The following is a 14,249-nucleotide window of genomic DNA, read 5'->3' on the forward strand; positions in this document are numbered from 1 at the left end:
CACAGAATAAAAAAAGAGGACACGTCAGAAAAGAAGTGGGAAAGCTTGAGCAGCAGGTAAAAAAAGCCTAAGCCTGTGGAGAGACAGGTACCCTGAAATCAACCACGCCTCACAGATTTCTAGTTTAAATGGTACTTCCTGGGCACCTGTGTTCTACCGAAAGTGCCCAATGGACTCAGACATGCTGAAGCAGAGATCATGAGAGTCAGACGTTTTCAGCTGTCATTTCTGACCGGGATAAGTTAATGGATTTGGTTTGAGATCATGGGGTGAACAGAAGAAGTTAGAAGGGGGTGTTTACCTGTGTGCTGCCATCTGACAGGTATGAAGGTAGGTTCTTTGTCACAGTCCCAGAACCTACATGACATTTCTAAAGATATGGGAAAAGGTTTAGAAGACCTAAGTGTACTTTTTTGCCCAGAAAACTCTGAAATTATCAAGAGCTATTTTCAGCATTCCAAATAGCACATCTTTTCAGTGTTAGAAAAAATGTCCTCTGACTTATCCTTTTATTTGTATGCCAAGAAAAGAATAAAAAGCTTGGAGAAAGTTTGCATCATTCATTGTTATTTATTAATGATGAACTAAATAATCAAGGTGTGTAATCTCTGTGACTAAAACAGTATGTCAATTTATATGCTTAGAAACATGATCACCAGTTTCTTCTTTATCACAAGCCCTTTAATTTTCTGACAGCTTACTGCATAATGAGTTCAGAGCTGGTCACCTTTAGACAATCTGGATGATCCAGTCCATTTCTACTCTGTGGTTTTTTCCTGAGCAAACTACCAAAACCACCAGCTCGCCAGGCTGCCCTTCCTCTGCCCAGCATCAGGGTCTCAGCCTTCCTGATACACAGCTGGAGATCCACCTGCACATGCACTCAGTTGTGAGGCTGTGCTGGGGACCTGCCTGCACCTGCACTCACCTGTGGGGGCTGCCCTGGGGACCCACCTGCACCTGTGCTTACCTATGGGGGGTTGCACTGGGGACCCGCCTGCACCTGCACTCACCTGTAGGGGCTGTGCCAGGGACCCACCTGCACCTGCACTCACCTGTGGGAGCTGCTCTGGGGATCCACCTGCACTTGCACTCACCCTTGGGGGCTGTGCTGGAGACCCTGCCTGAACCTGCACTCACCTGTGGGAGCTGCTGGGGACCCACCTGCACCTGCGCTTACCTGTGGGAGCTGCTCTAGGGATCCACCTGCACCTGCACTCACCTGTGGGAGCTGCTGGGGACCCACCTGCACCTGTGTTCACCTGCTCCCATTCCCCTCCCCCTGCTAAATTCCATTTCTGGGATAAGCGCCCCCCATGGCCCACTTGGTCCTGGGCCATGCCCAAATTGACTGACCTAGAAGGGCAGAGTGCCCCCCACAGGTGGTGACCACAGCCATCCAATTCCCTTACTCAACCTCCAACGCACAGTCCCACCTAGGACCAGAGGCCCACACCTGCCTGCCAGTGGACGGGGGCCTTGGTTGTTCCTGGAAGCCGAGAAATGACACCAGATGGGCAACACTTCTTCATAACCGTGAAGAGTGTGGCAATAAAATACCTTCAGGAGAAGATGAGAAAGGGGGGGAAATTACACCGACAAAATGACAGTGGACTGGGAAAAGGGGTGAAATTTTCATTTTATCTTATTAAATGATTCAGGTGAATTCCACAAGTAAATTGAAGTTTCTATACATTTTATTTTAAAATCTCCAAATCTAGCTAATGAGCTGAATTCTTTATTTTTCATTGAGGTGGTTTAACTTTAGGTAAAATCAGTCAACATAAAAAGAAAATGTTTCTCCAATGGATTCTATGTGTATATCGTTGAAACACATCATTGGGTGATGCTGAAGAGTAAGAGGAAACATTGGTCAAATGTTTCCTTTTCTGCTGGCTTTTTAGGAAGAGAGACCAAGGTGCTCTTTCCCAACTGGGGAGCACGTTAGTGGGGTGATGGAGCTGAGGATAGAATCAGCTACAGAATATGCATCTCACCTGTTCGCGTCAGCCCTGGGGCCCCAGTTGCCCCAAGAAGCTTCCGAAATGTTCTGGGTGTTGGGAAGTGGCCGATCGGCTCCCACACACCCGTGGCCCTGGCTTGCAGAGGGCTGTGGGGCAGGAGAGCAGAGACCTTCACCTACCTGCAGGTAGCTGGCGGGAGGGGCCAGAAAACGCAGCTCAGCTCTACACACGGAGAATGTAGCAGTGGGAGAATGTGGCAGTGGGAACAAATGCTAATAACCTACTAGAATATTGCCGTGTCCTAGCAGAAACTTCATGCAACAAGTATTTCCAGAATCTTTAAAATTAATCATGTAAAAGGCACTAGAGTTACGACAAAGGACACAAAAGTACATATAAAGAATGGTCTCAATTTTGTGATTTATATGTATATATATATGGAGAGAGAGACTGAAAGGAAGTATACCAAAATATACCAAAATTTTACAGTGCTTTTCCCTAGAAAATGGGACTAACGGTTGTGATGGTAGGTTCTGGTGTCAGCTTGGCCAGGTGATGTGTCCAGTTATCTGGTCAGACAAGCACTGGCCTGACCATTGCTGCAAGGATATTTTGTGGTGGTTGATAAACCAGAAGGCTGGTGTATGAAGCCATCAGTCAGTTGATTGCCTCTGTGGCTGATTATATCTTCGATCAACTAAGGATTAGGGTCTCCCGCAATGAGATAATCTGAGCAGTTAAAGGCTTTTAAGGAGAAGAGAGACTCTTTCACTGCTTCTTCAGCCAGCGAGCCTCTCCTGTGGAGCTCTTCCAGACCCTTCCTCAGAGCCGCCAGCTTCACAGCCTGCCCTGTGGGTTTTGGATTCTTCCATCCCCATGGTTGCATGAGACATCTTTATAAACCGCATATTTACAGATGCCCTCTGTTGGTTCTGTTTCTCTAGAGAATCCTGACTAGCACAACTGTCTGATATTTATTCCTTTCTTGATATTTTCTGAATGTGTTAAGTGTTTTACAGTAAATATAGCTGTTATGATTAATATTATGAAATACAATTAATATTATAAAAAAGAAAATAGTATTATGGGTTCTTGCTATTTAATTTAATCCCACAGTTAATACACTTAGAAAGCAAGTAATGAGTGTGCAGCACACCAGATTTCCCAAGGCTTTAGTATGGCGTTCTCTGGACTTTGCCTGCACAGCCAGATGCTGTCACATAAAGCAGACAAGATGCATGGCGAATGCTGGGCCTGTCGCACGCGCTTCCTTCCTGGTTGTCAAGGATGTGGGAAGAGGCCCCTCAATAAAACACTTCACTTAAATGGTACATGTTTCATTAAACCAAATATTCAATGTAGTGGTAGAGATATATTTTTATATATTACTCAAATTAGAATGCAATATTAGGATGACTTGAATAGTAGGAAATATATAAAAATATTTAGTGGAATGATAAAATTTCATCAGTGTACTCCCGACTCTCTGGAAGGAATTTCTCCAGTGGGCATGGTCTAGAACAGTCGAAGGGTCTCATCAATTCTAACTGCAAGCCCAGCTCACTCTGGCTGGAGTGATTTGTGACATCTTCACTGAAAACAGAGCATGGGGGAAGGTCATTTAGTTAAGATTAACCTGTGGGACACTCTCAGGGAAGGGACGGCAGCGAGGCAGGCTTAAGAAGGGAGGGACCTGACTTCAGCTCTAACAGGAAGTGAGGGGCTCTGGAATCATCATCCAAGGCCCCTCCTGGGACGTCTCTGCCCGCAGTCCCTCCCATGCCCCAGGGGACAGAGGCCCCTGGGCAGGAGCAGGTTCCTGGCTGCCCACTGGCCTGCATCAGAGCATTTGCTGTTGGGTCTACTAAAATGCCCCGTGCTCCAGGTCTTGGCCGAGAGCTGGCCCTGTGGACACGGGCTGCCGGGGCCTGGCCAAGGCAGGTAGGGGCAAACCAGGTGCCTGGACAAGCCTCTGACCCTGCCCTCTCCTTCCGCATTGAAACCAAAGCCAGGTTGTCCCAAAGGAGAGAAAATAGAGAGGGTCAGCTGTGCCCCCCAGGAGGCAAGGAAACCCCCTTGCCTGGGATGTGAAGACTGCTGGAGTTACAGACCCTCAGAGAGCGCGTGTTCTCTCCATACTCGGAAATGCAGAAACTCAGCCACAGGGCCTGCCCATCACTAAAAACAAGAAAACATCCTTCCCGACAGCTATTGAGATCCAATCTTGTGTTTAACCATCAGAAAAAGTTTCCTTATCCACATGCTGCTAACTTATGAACTGGGAGGCCCCAAGCCCTAGCAGAAAAATTGCATCAAAATGGTTCCTTTGTCCTCATCTAAAGTGGAAAGTCTATTACAGACGGAAACAGCTCCACAGGCATCCTCAGGTTAACACTTCCAGAGACAGAGACTCAAAACACTGTAAATTTGGACAAAGATGACCCCTGTCCACCTGAAGTTGTTCCACATTTAGGATGTCAGAGCACATACCCTCTGAAAGAGATGTTGTCAAAAACAAGTACATATCAGGTGAAATGAAAAGGTACTCAGATTCCAGCCCAATTTGGAAGGTCAGCTTCTCCAAGCAACCTTCCATCTCTTCTGGTCCTCTTTGGTCAACTTTCATTTATATTCCTAAATAAATGTTTCAGGGAAATAAAATTATTAATCCTCACTGAGAAACAGTAACTGCTTCAAATATATAATTCATTTCACTTAAATAAGTTAATGAAATCTTAACCTTTTCAGCTGTAATGCTCAGTGTTCCAGGTTATCGCTGCTCTGCTTTTACATAGACATGAAAGGATTACTGATTTTCGGCCAAGTCTCTGTGTACCTTAGCATCTCTGTGACTTGTCTCTGTGCCTTCGCAATAACTTACAGGTATGCTTTCAGCTACGCATCTCCTTAGCTAGCTTAGTCTACAACAGTATAGACTGTTTCTATACTGACCGACCATACTGAATTGGAATTGAAAATTTTACTTTACCCTAACGGACTGCCTAATATATTGGCCATGTTAATCCCTGCTTCCTATATAACTTGAAATATACAAATCAAAACCTCATATTTATTTCCAATTACAGCTAAATATTTTTATCTCACTCTATCATGGGTCAATAAATTTTCCTATTTGTATAACTGTTTTCCATGAAACAGGCACATATTGCAGAATCAACACTTTCATCTTCAGACAAGATTTTTCTTAAGCAACTCAAGGGCTTCACCTGGTTTGGTGTCAAGGTCAGCACTGGTGTATATTAAGTTCTTAGTAAATGTTCATAACTGATCAATAGCCCTTAGGACATAACAATTACACAGTTGCCAAAAGCAAGTGCTATATTTGTTGTCTTAAAAACAATTTATTTCAGTAAAACTGAAAAAAGAAGAAACATAAGCAGTAAATTGACAACATGTTGTAGTCACCATTTAACCTAAAACTTTTGAAAAATCAAAACATGGAAACTATCAAAACTTTAATGATGTATTTAACTCGTGAATAGGGATGCTTCTACTTAATGTGTCGTTCCCCACCATGTTTATCCCAGCTTCTCTTTTACTGTGGTAAAGTGCTCATAAGATAAAATTTACCATTAACTCCTGTAAAGTGGCACCCGGTATAGTCACAGTGCTCTGCAACCACCGCCCCTGCCTGTTCCAGAACATTGTCAGCTCCCTAGGAGGAAACCCCCATAGCCCCTAGAAGTCACTACCCATTCCCTCCCCCCCACAGCCCCTGCGCCCCTAATCTTCTTTCTGTCCGTGTGGATTTCTCTGTTCCCCCGTCAGTGGGATCGTCCGGCTTCTTTGACTGAGCACATGTGCTTATCCGAGTTCCTCACACTGAAGTCCCCGATTTGACTTCCTTTGTGAACTAGAGATTCTCCCTGGCTTCTGATGTGTAACGCAAAACTTTTTGTCTTTTCTTCAAGGGGACTTCAGATCCCACCAGAGCCCAGGAGACTGGCTCCATCTGAGGCATCGGCAGCATTGCAGTGGCAGCTGCTAGAATGCCTAACGGGCTGCAAGTGCAAGGATCAATAAGCGGGTTACCATCCCAGGTGATAAAAACTCCAAGGGTAGGTGGTTCCAGGAGAGCTCAGCATTTCATCGATGCCTTCCTCAGTATGGGTTTCTTGTGGCTTTCAGTTCTGCCATCCTCTGCTGAGCTTCTGCCCAACCAGTGGTTGCCAGGAGGCAGCAGCCCCAAGTCATTCCCTCACTGATGCTTGTCCAGAGGCAGGAAAGGATTGTCTTCCTTGTGCATCACTTCTTACTAGGGCAGGAAAACCTGTCTTGGAAGCGTCCCCATAGATTCCCTCTCATGTCTCCTTCGCTGAAGCCCTATCACAGCCCTGACCTGTGCAGGGAGTGAGCAACAGAGTGGCTCTGCAGGTCAGCACTCAAGCCTGGGACTCGACAAGACTCCCCAATCCCAGCCAGAAAAGATGGCCCCACTGTGGGGTCTCGTTAGAAAGGAGGCCCAGAGCAATGGCAGATTCTGCTAAGATGTCTGTGCCAGCTCTTAAATCAATTGCTGTCCCATCCTACTATTCAGAATGGTTCCCTAGGTTGGGCAGTATATGGTATAAAACCTGAGTTTTTGGCATTAAAAGGGATGCTCAAGACTGAACTATCAGAACTCGCATGTCCTTAAGCATGATTGACAGAAAGTGATGGGCATCTTAGTTGGCAGAAAGAACAGAGTTGCTGTATGGTGAAGAAGACACCTAGTCAAGGGAATATTTTGCAAAGGTCCCAGATCTGCTTTCATCCCCACTGAAGCTCCCTGTGCACTGGGCTCTTTACTCATGGATCAGGGTTACTCTGGCAGGTCCTATCAATCAGTCACAATTGGACTGATTTCCTTCCCCCACAGAATTAACTACTTTTTTCAGGGACTAGACTAAGTCCACTAGTTGGTGTCAGGTAGATGAAGCCTTACTGAACCAATAAACTCAGAAGCTCATCAATTATGGAGATAGCTAAAGAGGGAGAGCCAGGGTCACTCTCAGGCCAAAGGAGGGAACAGAGCCCCCCCAAATGGATGTTGTCCTCTTCCTCCCCATCCTGTGGGAGGAGGAAAACTTGAAATCTGAGGAGTCCATTAGGCTAGAAAATAAAGAAACATGAGTCCTGCTGACAGTGGGAAGCTGGCTTTAGGAAGTTGCACCAGCACCCCTGGGAGTCGCCCGGCAGCCTGGGAAGGGCGTACACAGTTGGCATTTGTTCTCAGGGAGAGCGATTTGTAGAAAGCGGAAAAAAGTTTGGTGGTCAACTTTGGCCAGCTTCATCAGCAGCAAGTTCAAGGAGAAAGTAATTCATAATTATCTCTCTCCTACTCAAGCCCAAGGCAACTGAGGGGAGCTGACTTCCTCCTGAAACTGAAAGGTGGGTAGTTAACGTGACAATTTGTGGAGTGCTCATCAGCAAACTTCAGCTTGCAGATGGTTGTGGGAAAAGAGCCTCATTCTCATCAGAGACATTTCTCCCGGGCCGCCTTCTGTGGCCATTACATATCAGCATTAGCACGGCACCATTGTCACCCACTTGGAACAAGAATAACAAAAATTGTGCAGAGTGCCCTTTGGAATCAGAGCTTCTGGCACCTCGACAGCTGTCCATCGCATCTCTTTATCACTAGGTTTTAAACCTCACGTATTTCCCAGAACAGAAAAGAATTAAACAAGACCAGTAACTCCTTAAGAGCCACAGTCTTCAGGGGAGAATGCAAATTTTTATTTTAAACTTAAAAGAGAGAAGTAGCAAAGGGAAGGAATTCCTGTAGGTTTTCGTTGACCAACTGTACACAAAGAGAGAAGCAGTTTGACGACTAGAAGAATTGTAGCCAACAAGGAAACTGCCAATTTCTTCAATTATACTGCTTATCAGTGCGCTTTCTGCATTTTATTACTTTTTAAAAATAAGCTTCCGGAGGTCTTCTGTGTGCCAACGATTGCTTGGAAATCGTGCAGTGATTCCAGCGTTACTGACATGCTCAGGTGCCCTCAGAGCCCGTCATCCCCAAGGAAACCGATCTTTTTGCTTTGCACCTGTATTGTATCAAAGGCATCAAAAAGATTCTCCAGCTAGTATGTGTTTTGTTCACTAGCCTTGGTTCTGAATGGCGTTTTTTCCAAAAGATACTTCAAAGGGCCGTATTTGACCCAAAGAGAGCGTTGGTTTCTGTCTTCTTTGAGGCTCTTTTTAAATGAGTGTCATAAAGCTGTTGGGTCCCTGGAGGAGCCGGAATGGAGATGCAGCATTACATTTTGAATGGATGGTCTTGTATATTTGTTTAGGAAAAACTGGCTTCAGAGCTATGCTGTGCCATCATCCAGTCACCTTGAGAGGCTCACTGCTGCTAAAACCTCTCTCACTGCTACCCATGTCCAGCAGCAAGTCAAAGTCAGTCCTGGCACGTTGGTGACTGTGATACGGTGGTTCGTATCAGCGTGTCCCCGGCTTGCCTGTAAGCGTCTTTACGTCCACAAGGCACTTGCCAACGCTGTCAACTGTGGGGTAGCGGCTGGGCTAGGACCCCTGAGCCTGCTGGCCTCGAGCAGGCAGGTAGAGCCCAAGGCCACACCTGGTGGGTCCCCAGCCCACAGACCCACTGGACCCACTGGACGTGGGGACCCCATGCCTGGCTGGCACAGGAGAGCTAACTTGCTAAGTCTCCACATGACTCGGACTTTGGATACAGCTCCCTCTGGGACTGTCTGCTTGCCTGTTCCGTGTCAGCCAAGCTAGAAAATCAGAATCTACTACATTGGTCAGCTCTCTCTCCCTCCCTCTCTCTGTCTCTGTTTCTACCCCCGTGTGTCCCGCGGCACCGACGCACCTCTGTGCATGTGCTGTGCCTTGTAGGCATGGCTCCTAACCCCCAGGAGCCGTCCAGTTTGGAGTGTGGAGGCTGGGGGGTGGGGGGGGGGTGGTGGCCTGAGACCCGTCTGCGGCCAGACATGCTGGCCGTCCTGCTTGCTTCCCGTTGCAGCTGCACATGGCGTAGGCCTTGCTGGCCCAAAACATGAAGGGAAGGCAGCGTTGCTCTGACGCCTGAGTGGGAGCTGGTCAGTGGCAGGGCCCTGTGGGTGCAGCAGCTGGACAAGAACCTGGGGAGAGCACAGGGCAGACTGAACCTGGGGCAGGGGCTTCGCTGGGGGGTAGCGCCCGATGCTCTGCAGGGCTGGCCCTGATGTGGCCTCCCTTTGCACACCTGCTGTCTGCACTTCAATCTCCCAGGAAACCCAGAACCCCACAGACACAGGGTCCACATCACCGGGCCCTGACCCCACCCTGTGGTGCTGAGAGGATGGGCCCGGCAGAGCAATGCATAGCTCAGGCCAAACCTGAGGACCGGACTTCCACCCTGTCCCAAAGCCTCAGGGGGTGTGTGGGAGTGGAGAGCTCACACACTTGTGCCTACTGGCGAGCAAGTGTGCATGGGTGTGGGAAGGGGTGTGGCCACCCAGCTTCCCTGTGTCTTTCAGTCCTCCCCTTGCCCCTGCCCTTTCTTTCCCTGACCTCCCCCTTCCAGACCCCTGTTCTGTTGGTGGTCAGTCCTTGTAGAGGAGGAAAGGAGGGAACCGTGGGAGAGGGCTGCCCTCAGGGAACAAAACGGTACCTGCAAAACCATGGGCCTTTTGACACTTTCCAGAGTAACAATCCTAGGAAAGCTCCTTTTTGCTGTCCTGCTAAAAGAGCGCTTATACCATGACCCCCATTGCTGTTACTCCTGTTGGTACTGATGTTACCACTACTGCCGTTGCTCCCGCAGGTACTGACATTACCCCTACTGCCATTACTCCTGCTGGTACTGGTGTTACCACCCACTACTGTTACTCCTGCCGGTACTGACATTACCACCACTGTGGTTTCTCCTGTTGGTACCGACATCACTCCTGCCAGTACTGATGTTACCCCTCACTGCTGTTACTCCTACTGGTACTGATGTTACCCCCCTACTGCTGTTACTCTTGCTGGTACTGACATTACTCCCACAGCTGTTACTCCTGCCAGTTCTGACATTATCCCCCACTGTTGTTACTCCTGCTGGTACTAAGGTTACCTCCCTGCCGATATTCTTGCTGGTACTGATGTCACCAACACTGCTGTTACGCCTGCTGGTAGTGACGTTACCACCATCGCTGTTACTCTTGTCAGTATGGCTGCCCTTACTACCACTGCTGGTATTGTTGTGGCTATCTGCTGTTACTGATGTTGCTACTATTACTACTAGTACCGTCACTACTACTGGTACCACTGTTACTACTACCATGGCTACTGACTGCCATCCTTATAATTTACTTTTTAAAATGTTTTTATTGTGGAATACATATACAAAAAAAGCAATACTTTTCAAAGTACATTTTAACAAGTAGTTACATAATAGATTTCAAAGTTTGATGTGGTTTCAGTCCCACATTTTCAGGTTTTTCTTTCTAGCTACTCCAAAACACTAGAAGCTAGAAGAATAGCATTATAGTGGTTCATCAGTCATACTCATTTGTTAAATCCTATCTTCTGTTATGCCTCTTCCTTCTCCTTTGATCCTTCTCCCAGTCTACAGGGGTCTTTGGAAGATGCCCATTCTAACTTTTTCATGTTGAAAAGGGGTGTCACAATATAGGACAGCACCATGGGGTTGACAATGCTTTCTGATTGAAAAGGGGAGAAGAAACATAACAAAATAAGGTAAAGATCAAATACAGCCGAGAAGCTGTTCTGGAGGTTACTCTTATGCAAGCTTCAGCTAGATACTGTTAATTGCCATGGTTTGCCAAACCCCAACCAACATTCCTGGTAACCCTAAAGAACACCTAGTGCGTAAACTGACTCTACAAACCTCTCATGTACTAAGTTTACTTTCCTGAAACTTGTGATCTACTTGTATTTTCTGTTCTAGCCTCTGTGCACATGACCGCATGAAATCCACATGCACCCTGAAGGTAGGTTCTATCACCGCTCCTGTCTTTCTCGCGAGGGTGTGGATGTTCGGAGAACTTAACGTGCTGGGTTGCGCTCTGATTAGCTGCAGAGCTGGGATCGAGAAATCTGAGTGAGTCTGCAAACTATGAAACTGCTTGATGCCTTGGGTCCCAGAAGCTGGAGGGAATGGACTTCTTTCCTGGGTCCCGGCATGTGATTGCCTCGTGGTGAATAGCTTTAAGGATGGCCAAATCCGCTTGAGTAAAGCTCTCCTTTGCCTCCTCACTGTCCTCAATCACCTCAAACCCCATAACCCCTGGGGACTTCTGTGGCCTCTCCCTTCACCTCCGGCCTCATCCTCTGTGTGCAGCTCAAGTTTGGGTGGTGCCTCACAGAAACCTGCCAGAGGGAAGTGCTGCTCATTTGCTTTGCAGGGCTCCACGTGATTTTCTGCTCTCCCTTCCAGACAGTAAACTCCTAGGAAGCAAAGAGCAGATGTTCGGTCAGTCCAGCCCCTATGCTAGAGGTCACTGCTTTGAGTCTGAGAAGAAAGCAAGTGGGTGCCGAGGCAGTGCCCAGGAAGAGCCCCTCGTCCAGGCTGGAACGAAGCAAAGTCTAAATCGAGACTTGCAGGATGCATCCCTGCGGGCCTGGAACAGGGCAGCAGGAGCCCCTGTACTGGGCTCTGGGCTGAGCGAGCAACATCCAGGGAAGTGCTTGGCTGCTGCACAAACTGGGAGGCTTCAGGGTAGCTGAGTGAGCAGGTGGAGCCAGGGCACGGGGAGACCAGGGGGAAAGCAGGGAGGGCCTGAGTGGGAAGGCTGCACTGTGGAAAGGGCACCGTGTCCTGTTCTCCAAGTCTCTGCCTCTTTCCACATGTTGTCAGGCAGTTCTCTGAATACACAGAGGCCCGTGTGCTCATCGTAGCTAGATTTCTGAAGGAAGATTAAATTTGTATTTTTTTCTCAGCTCTAGGTAGAAAGGGCACAGAACTCTGCATCCATTCCTATGGAAGAAATCCTCTCAAGGGTCAGGAAAAGCCGGAGAGCCCAGGAAATTTGCTCTGGGATGGGCATGGCTCATTTGGGAGAGCTGCAGGGTGTGACAAGCAGTACTGAGGGCCTGGGGAGGGCGGGGAGCTCTGGGGTCTGGGGGTGGGTAGTGGTGCAGCCTCCAGGATTACCTGTGCGCTCTCTTCCTTCCTTCCTGCGCTGGTGGGATTCAGCACCTCCCAGCCTGTGAGACGTTCTCCGGATAGAGGAAGGAATGCGCAGAGCTTAGGCAGGGAGCCAGCCACAGCTGATGGCAGCGCCATCTACCCCGCCCTGCTCAGCTCCTGCTCCCACCTTGAACCTGGCCGTGGCTCCGTGAGAACTCGAGGCTCCGCCCCCGCCCTACTCAGGTCCGCCCTCGTGCCGCGCCCAGCTGACCTTCCCTACCGCCGCCCTTGGCCGTGGCGCTCAGGTTGCCTCGTCCCTTGTGAGTGGGGAGTGGGGAGTGGGGCTCGGGTCCCACACTCTGATGACACCCCACACACTCATGTGTCCCGAGCAGGAGGAAAAGGAGAGAACCTCTCGGTTTTATGAACAAATTATTCACAACTTACTCTCCCCTTCATTCCAGGTTCTCTGCTCACGGTGACCTCGAGAAGCCTGAGCAGTTCTCTGAAGAAGCCCCACATGGGAGCACACTCACAGCTCACACGCACTCACAACTCACGCTCACAGCTCACTCGCACTCACCCTCACACTTCATGCACACACTCACACCTTACACACATATGGGCTGGCTTCCCCACCGCAGCACTCACTGCAAGCTGAAATGGCCTTGTGGTGTGTTTGGTTATTATGTTGCCTCTGCTGAAAGTAAACTCCATGATGGCTGGAGTCCCGCCTCCCAGAACAATGTCTGGGAACAAAAGAGGCCACTCAAGAAATGTTTTAAGTAATAGGGGGTAGAAAGGTTAAAACAAATTGAGTAGACTGAAATACTAGTGGTCAGTGAAAAGAAGTGGTAAGGGATATGGCACGTATGATTTTTTTTTCTCTTTTTATGGAGAGATGCAAATGTTAAAAAAGCATGCTCATGGTGATGAATACACAACTATGTGATGATATTGTGAGCCATTGATTGTAACCATGTCAAGAATGTTTGTATGTCAAGAATATTTTTTGTCAAAAATGTTGGCATGTCTTCGTTATTTATAATAGAAATATTTTAAAAATATGAATAAAAATAAATGAACAAATAATAGGGTAACAAAGGTTAAAATAAATTGGGTCAGTGAGAGGGGGATAAGGAGTATGTTTTGTATGGGTTTTTCCACTTTTTATTTCTTTTTCTGAAGTGATACAAATGTTCTAAAAAATGATCATGGTGATGAATATATAACTATGTGATGATATCATGAGCCATTGATTGCACACCAAGTATGAAATGTTAGTATGTTAAGAACTTTTGTGTTTGCATGTTGTTTTAACAATAAAAATATTAAAAAAGAAATGTTGTTTTAATTTGTTAAGTAACTGAGGGCACCTGTGGAAGAAGAGCCCCACCCTTCAGCTCCTTTCTGCCTGTACCCACGGCTTCCTGTTCTCTGAGCTCTTCCCAAGCCCCTCGGGACTCTGTGCGGGTTTATCAGCCTCGTGTCTTCCCCCGAAAGCGGGGAGAGCCGTGGCCGTTTGGGCAGCACCTGTTCCTTGGTGACAGCTGGCGCAGAACAGCGTAACTGACCAAAGGTTTCAGGGACGTGAGCTGTGCGATTCCAGCAGGCCAAGCGGGCCAGGGTGCTTGTGGAGGGCGGCCAGTGAAGGCCGCGGAGAAGCATGGGGCACAGACCAGTGTGGACACGAAGCTCCCTGCCCCGCGCGGGAGTTGCCTGCAGGAAGCTTCCGTGGCCAGGAGCGGGGGTTCTCCTGCCTCGCCTCCACTTCAGCCCTCTGCCCACCACCTTCCCAGCCTGTGACTCAGCAGAGCAGGGATAGGGAGCTAAGTGCAGTCACCAAAGGAGGGAATTCTGCTTTCAAATGTCATTCTGGACTTGGCGTCAGCAAGTCTTACTGACTTAAAATGAAAACGCAGCAAGACCTTATCATCACGCGGCTATTGGGACGGAAGAGAAACAGAACCAGAGGCAGCACCAGCAGGATCTGTCCAAGAATGGTGACGATGAAATAGAAAAATTGAAACAGGGTACATTTTGCTTGCCATTTTTAAAATAAAGCTTATTTTGCCCTGTTTTGCTATTTAAATTTTTTTTTTACCACATGCATATGTTACCAGGTAGGAAAAAAAAAAAACTAGAACTTTTGAATCGACCATTTACCTTACTTCCTTTGTTAGTGAAACAGAATA

At 47.9% G+C, this 14,249-nt stretch overlaps 1 long non-coding RNA gene across 1 annotated transcript; it reads right to left on the reverse strand.

Moving 5' to 3' along the window:
* Positions 1 to 10,301: 10,301 nt before the first annotated feature.
* Positions 10,302 to 12,201, reverse strand: LOC143688418 (uncharacterized). The gene is made up of 3 exons (XR_013177987.1): positions 12,079 to 12,201; positions 11,241 to 11,372; positions 10,302 to 10,624 (listed from the first exon to the last, which is right to left on the reverse strand). It is a non-coding gene; the product is annotated as an uncharacterized LOC143688418 (long non-coding RNA).
* Between the last annotated feature and the right edge of the window lie 2,048 nt (positions 12,202 to 14,249).

The sequence above is a fragment of the Tamandua tetradactyla genome, chromosome 1 (assembly GCF_023851605.1).
Source record: "Tamandua tetradactyla isolate mTamTet1 chromosome 1, mTamTet1.pri, whole genome shotgun sequence".
NCBI classification, from domain to species: domain Eukaryota; kingdom Metazoa; phylum Chordata; class Mammalia; order Pilosa; family Myrmecophagidae; genus Tamandua; species Tamandua tetradactyla.